The sequence below is a fragment of the Anomaloglossus baeobatrachus genome (genome assembly GCF_048569485.1).
Source record: "Anomaloglossus baeobatrachus isolate aAnoBae1 chromosome 5 unlocalized genomic scaffold, aAnoBae1.hap1 SUPER_5_unloc_2, whole genome shotgun sequence".
NCBI lineage: Eukaryota > Metazoa > Chordata > Amphibia > Anura > Aromobatidae > Anomaloglossus > Anomaloglossus baeobatrachus.
Window position 1 is genome coordinate 311,668 of NW_027441795.1, and position 6,375 is coordinate 318,042.

The 6,375-nt window shown below is 45.1% G+C and overlaps 1 long non-coding RNA gene across 1 annotated transcript; it reads left to right on the top strand.

Annotated features, from left to right (window-relative positions):
* The first annotated feature begins 1,907 nt into the window (after nt 1-1,907).
* On the top strand, nt 1,908-2,439 carry LOC142258963 (uncharacterized). Its single transcript, XR_012727915.1, has 3 exons — nt 1,908-2,072; nt 2,154-2,277; nt 2,361-2,439. It is a non-coding gene; the product is annotated as an uncharacterized LOC142258963 (long non-coding RNA).
* The last annotated feature ends 3,936 nt before the right edge of the window (nt 2,440-6,375 follow it).

Below are 6,375 nucleotides of genomic sequence, written 5' to 3' on the forward strand. Positions count from 1 at the left end.
CCGTCTCAATATATATCTATGATCACAGTTACATATTTCATAGCTATTTAGTAACACTTCTTATTTTGTATATATGGCTGTTTTTTACCTGGTTGGGGCTAATAGAGATTTGGAATGACAGTGGTATTTTCCTATATGTCACACATTTGGGAGGGGCGGGGGGGGTCAGTTCAGTTTATTTTTATTTTCATCTTCCTTCCCTTGTAACTGGGGCTGATATAATGTCTCAGCGGTGACCATATCCTCTGTATATGGGGGAGGAGGCACCGTCAGCGCTTTCTACCCTGTTTCCTCGAAAATAAGACGTACCCTGAAAATAAGCCCTAGTAGGATTTTTGGGGGCTTTTTTTGAGTATACTTAAAATATAAGCCGTATTCCAAAAATACACCTTGGTTGTGGTTCCATAATGAATTGTCCAAACATCTAAAAAAGTTAAAGAATACAGCAGAAGTTTTATCAAAGAAAGCAGACCCCACCAAAAGAAAGCAAATATCCCCCCCAAAAAAATACTTGCACTCACCAGACCCCAAACAATTACAGTTGGCAACTACCGTTGGTGCATAGCCTGTCACACAGAGATCTGTGTCGCTGTCAGGTCCCTCACATTCCCGCTGCATTACACCGCAGAACTGTGTATACAGTGACAGAGAAGGCAGAGGCAGTAATAAACCGTCTGTGCCTTATCTAGAGATGGATGGATTTCCTCTCCGTTGATACATGATTGTGTGTAGCTGTGCTGCTCTTTTATTTTACCACCCACATTGCCGTATAAAGAATAGTTGGTTTTTGGGTTTTTTTTTTAAACGACTCATGGGTTTTAATTTTACCATAAAATTTACTGGAAATTAAGTAAAAATTCAAAGTGCTGTGAAATGGTGAAAAAAAGCAATTCCACCATTGTTTTTACTCCATTCCCGATGTGCTGGAAGTGAGCGGTCAGCGTGATTCTCCAGGTCAGTGTGATTACGGCAATATCAGACATTTCCTATTATCTCAGTGGTGACTAGAGATGAGCGGACCCGTGGACGTTCGGCTTCTGCTGGTCCAGCTGAACATTTGTAAAGATCGGTTCTGGACTTGACCTGCACTTTATTTGAAGTCACTGATTGGCAGTTTAGGTCTCCGCCCACATGCAGCCATAAACAGATCACTAACAGGGGTCTTTTCAGTTTTATTTCTTGGTGCACAATACACCTGATCACATGAGAGTGGTTTCCATACGTGAAGCTCCCGAACCCAAACCTGAACTTTGCTATCTTGGAGAAGTCTGAGTTTGTACTGACCTCCAGGTTCACTCATCTCTAGTAGTAAATAAAAATCAGAGTTTTCTAAAAAAAAAAAAAAAAAATCGGTTTGTTGTGTCTCCATTTTCCGACATCGGAGTGACGACTTGTTTTTTGCTTGATGAGCCGACGTTTTCATTGATACCATTTTAGGTGCAACTTCATTTCATGTTGAAATTTTTTCTACTGCCCAAATGATGATAATAATAATAATAATTTTATTCATTTATATAGCGCTATTAAGCGCTTTACATACATTGGAAATAATATCGTCCCTTCATTATTATCTCGATTAATGTTACATATCGGCTCATCTCCTTCCCATTCAGGTCCTTATAATATCGGATCCTCTCAGTGGTCTTATTCTATAGAAGAGAATTCTCCTGATTGCCCCGTGAAGGATGGATATGGACAGGGACAAGATGGCGGAGAGGATATTACACCTCACCCTAGAGATCCTCTTCCGGCTTACTGGAGAGGTGAGAGATTCTGATGACGTCACATTACATCATTCTTATCTATGGGAATAACGGATGGACAGAACTGGAGAGGTGAGGACTCTGGAAATGTCTGTAGTGAGATTTATTACTGTGTCTCTCCATAACCAGGATTACACAGTAGTGAAGAAGACCTCTAGTGAGCGCTGTCAGGCCCCTGTGTCTGAGGGATGGGGAAGACCCCTGAGCCCAATCACGGGGCCTCCACCTCACCCACCGATACATGAGGACATCAATGACCAGAAGATCCTAGAACTCACCTACAAGATGATTGAGCTGCTGACTGGAGAGGTGACACTGCTGGGAATGCTGGGACATTATACAGTAACGCTATGAAGGGATCGGGGGTGACGGTATCATTATATGTGTCAGGTTCCTATAAGGTGTCAGGACGTCACCGTCTATTTCTCCATGGAGGAGTGGGAGTATTTAGAAGGACACAAAGATCTGTACAAGGACGTCATGATGGAGGTTCCCAAGCCCCTCACATCACCAGGTAATAGACAGGACTAAATACACACGGCATATAATTATCTGTATGTAAGGAATGAATTCAGTCCCTGTATGTGTCTCCTCCAGTTCTATCCAGTAAGAGGACAACACCAGAGAGATGTCCCCGTCCTCTTCTCCCACAGGACTATAAACAAGAAGATCCGGATGTTTCTCAGGATCATCAGGTAGATGGAGAGAAGGTGCCATGAAATCCCCCTATGATGTGTAGACGGCTGTGAAGGTCTTGTGCTGAGTCTTATTTTATCCTCCAGTATTATATGTGTTATGCTTGTGTAATGAGAGCGGTGGAGATTGCAGGATTAGGAGATATAGGAGCTTTGATTCCTTTTAGTTCTCGTTCAGTTTAAGGGGTACTTCTCACATAGCGAGATCGCTGCTGAGTCACGGTTTTTGTGACGCACCAGTGACCTCATTAGCGATATCGCTGTGTGTGACACTGAGCAGCGATCTGGCCCCTGCTGTGAGATCGCTGCTCCTTACACACAGTGCTGGTTCATTTTTTAGATGTTGCTCTCCCGCTGTGAAGCACACATCGCTGTGTGTGACAGCAAGAGAGCAACGATCTGAATGTGTAGGGAGCAGGGAGCCGGCGTCTGGCAGCCTGCGGTAAGCTGTAACCAAGGTAAATATCGGGTAACCAAGGGAAGCCCTTTCTTGGTTACCTGATATTTACCTTCGTTACTAGCGTCCGCCGCTCTCAGGCTGCCAGTGCCGGCTCCCTGCTCTCTGCACACGTAGCTGGAGTACAGATCGGGTAAATAAGCACAGCGGTTTGCTTATTAACCCGATGTGTACTCTGGCTAGGAGTGCAGGGAGCCAGCGCTAAGCAGTGTGCGCTGGTAACAGAGGTAAATATCGGGTAACCAAGCGCTTGGTTACCCGATATTTACCTTAGTTACCAAGCGCATCATCGCTTCCACGCGTCGCTGCTGGCTGGGGGCTGGTCACTGGTCGCTGGTGAGATCTGCCTGATTGACAGCTCACCAGCGACCATGTAGCGACGCACCAGCGATCCTGACCAGGTCATATCGCTGGTTGGATCGCTGGAGCGTCACTAAAGTGTGACAGTACCCTAAAACAAAACACTAGTGCTCACGGAAAAAGATGAAAGGGGGCTGTATCAACTCTATCAACTCTGAAATAAATGAGGTTTATTGAGAAGATAGCTAGTCTCACAATTTTGAAAGCTGCAAGCAGTGGACAGGGTCCGTGTGAACATGTCAGGGTAAAAATACAAAACGGGATTATGTATATGACTGCTGCGCTAAAGAAAACACAGTGAGAAGGGAATTGGATAAAATATGTATAAATATATAAATACTAAAAATATTTTGGATACCTGCAGTTTTGGAGGTTAATTGAGTGATCTTTAAGGAGGTAATGTAGAGCCAAAGTAGTAGGCAGAGTTTCACTAGTATGGCAAAAACAAAAAGATTTAAAATGAGTATTGTTAGGTTGACCTAACGGTCACAGCTGTTGCCAGCGATGTCCGAATGCAGAGAGGGTACCGGTGACCCCCCCCTGCCCTCCCTTTAGCCTTCAATGAAAACAGGCAGACACCGTTATACACGTAAAGGCTAGGAGACGTGCGGCTCCCAAAAAGAAACTGTATTATTTTGTTTACATTACAAGGTTATACAGATTTGATTAGGGCGTAACTATGCAGCATACATATTCATTAAAGGCGTGAATTACATATTCCCAGCAAAAGAAATTAACATAATGACTTATGCTCCCATAATAAACTGTTGCGTTCTTATTCCCATAACAAGATGTTTGTCAGTCATTTCTAAGTCAAAACATTCTATGTCCTTGAAGTTGGTCTCACAGTTTATTACGCAAATAAGTCTGGTTTGGTCTTGCCAGGGAGAATGAATTTCTATTATTTTTCTAAGTCAGTGAAAAAGGTTAACTCTTTCCTCACAATCCCCCCTATTGGCGTGATTGATGGACAGGGGGCCATCGAGAAGCTGTGGACTATAGAGCGAGCAGGCTAGTCTCCAGATACTTTCTGAGTCGCGGGTTGCTCAGGGAGTGTCGTCTCACATCCGTCACCCAGGACTGCCTGCATGCCTCTCGATAGGAGTCTCATCATGATACGCCAAGGTGATTTCTAGAGGAAAGAGTAGAGAAGAGAAAAAAGCATATTAGTGATTTCATATGGGTGCTGAATAATCATTGCATCTACATTGCTTCAAGCAGCGGGAAAACAAAGCCATTAGCAACTTGAACACTACATAAGCAACTAGTAAACAGAGTAACATTTGGAACACTGATAGTCTGTTGTAACAGCCTCCCCATTGAAACACTTTGTTTGGTAGGACTGGTATGGCTAAGTATGGCATGGAAGAGGCTGTCACAAGTGCGTGTGTACATATCCAGCAGTCTGTGATCTCAAGTTTTTCAGCTAACCCTTCATGATGGGTCTCAAATGAATTCTGCCGTGGTGTAGAAGGCCCCAAAAAGGGAGTACACATAGAAATACTTATCAGCGGTATTAGGCCTTCTTGCAGTGGCTGGCATGGACCCATATCGATCTCCCCTCAAGTTTGACGGAGGTTGGAGTGGTCAGCTGGACAGTCAAAGGCCCTTCGAATCGTGGCTCAAGGGTCTTTCTCACGTGCTTCTTTAGGTAGACCCGGTCACCAGGCTTTAGGGAGTGGGTTCCTGGAACGGAATCAGGATCAGGTAGAGAAGAGTAGACCCATTGGTGGGTTTCAGTTAGTCTCTTCTGCAGGGAAACAACATAAGACGTTAGGCTATCACATTGCAGGTGTAACTCCTGCGGGAAGTAGCATCCTAATCTGGGTGCACTACCAAAGAGTATTTCAAAGGGTGACAGCCTGTGCTTTCACTGTGGGGTAGTCCTTATAGAGTAAAGAGCTATGGGGAGACATTCTGTCCATGGTCTACCAGTCTCCTCCACTGCCTTGGCTAGTTTGAGCTTTAGAGTTCCATTTAACCTTTCCACTTTCCCTGATGACTGTGGGTGGTAAGGCGTGTGTAAGGCTGACTGAATGCCTAACAGGGCACAGGTGTTCTGAAAAACTTGTCCAGTGAAATGAGTACCTCGGTCTGACTCTATATGACTTCAGGGAGTCCAAACTGAGGCACCAGCTCACAGGCCAATTTGTTTGCTGTAATTCGGGCTGTGGCTGAACTGACAGGGTAGGCCTCTGGCCATCCTGAGAAGAGGTCTACACAGACAAGTACAAACTCGTAGATGCCATGTTTTGGCAACTGTATATAGTCTATTTGTACTCTTTGGAATGGGGCAAACGTCTTTGGCATGTGTCTTTGTGGGGTTTTTGTTAGTTGGCCTGGATTGTGTTGTTGACAGATGTGACAAGCTTTTATTCTCGGAGGCGTATTGTCTGAAGCCGAGGGCTATCCAATATGGTTGCATCTGGTTCATGATTGAGTTTGTGCTACTGTGTGTGGGATAGTGGAGTACTTGGAAAATGGCAGGGAACCAACTGCGTGGCAGGACTGGAAGTCCGTTTAGGCGCCAAATCCCCTCCACCTTTTCTGCCCCCTTGGCCCGCCATCCGGCCTTTTCTTCCTCAGAGGCGTTTTCTTGTGTCTCAAAGAGGTTCTGCATTTCTTCCTCCGTCGTTGACACTGTTTCCGTCTCCTTCAAGGGAGTAAGGCGGCTTGTTTTGCTGTTTGATCGGCCAAGCGATTTCCTCTTGCCTCGGGTGTTTGAGCCTTGGTGTGGGCAGCAACCTTTATGATTGCTAGCTGTTTTGGTATCAAGGCTACTTCCATTAGTTTCTTCACTGAGGCTCCATGCCTGATGGGATTTCCTGTTGCTGTGAGGAATCCTCTAGTCTGCCAGATAGTGCCAAAATCGTGCACAATGCCGTGTGCATAGGCTGAGTCCGTGTAGATGTTCGCTGTTCGTTCTTCCAGAAACTCAATTGCCCAAATGAGGGCAAGAAGTTCTGCTTCTTGAGCAGATATGCGTGGAGGTAGCGGTTGTTTGGCTAGGACTGCATATAGAGTCACTACTGCAAATCCGGTGTGGAACTTGCCTGCTTCATCAGCGTATCTGCTGCCATCCACAAAAAGTTCAAAGTCT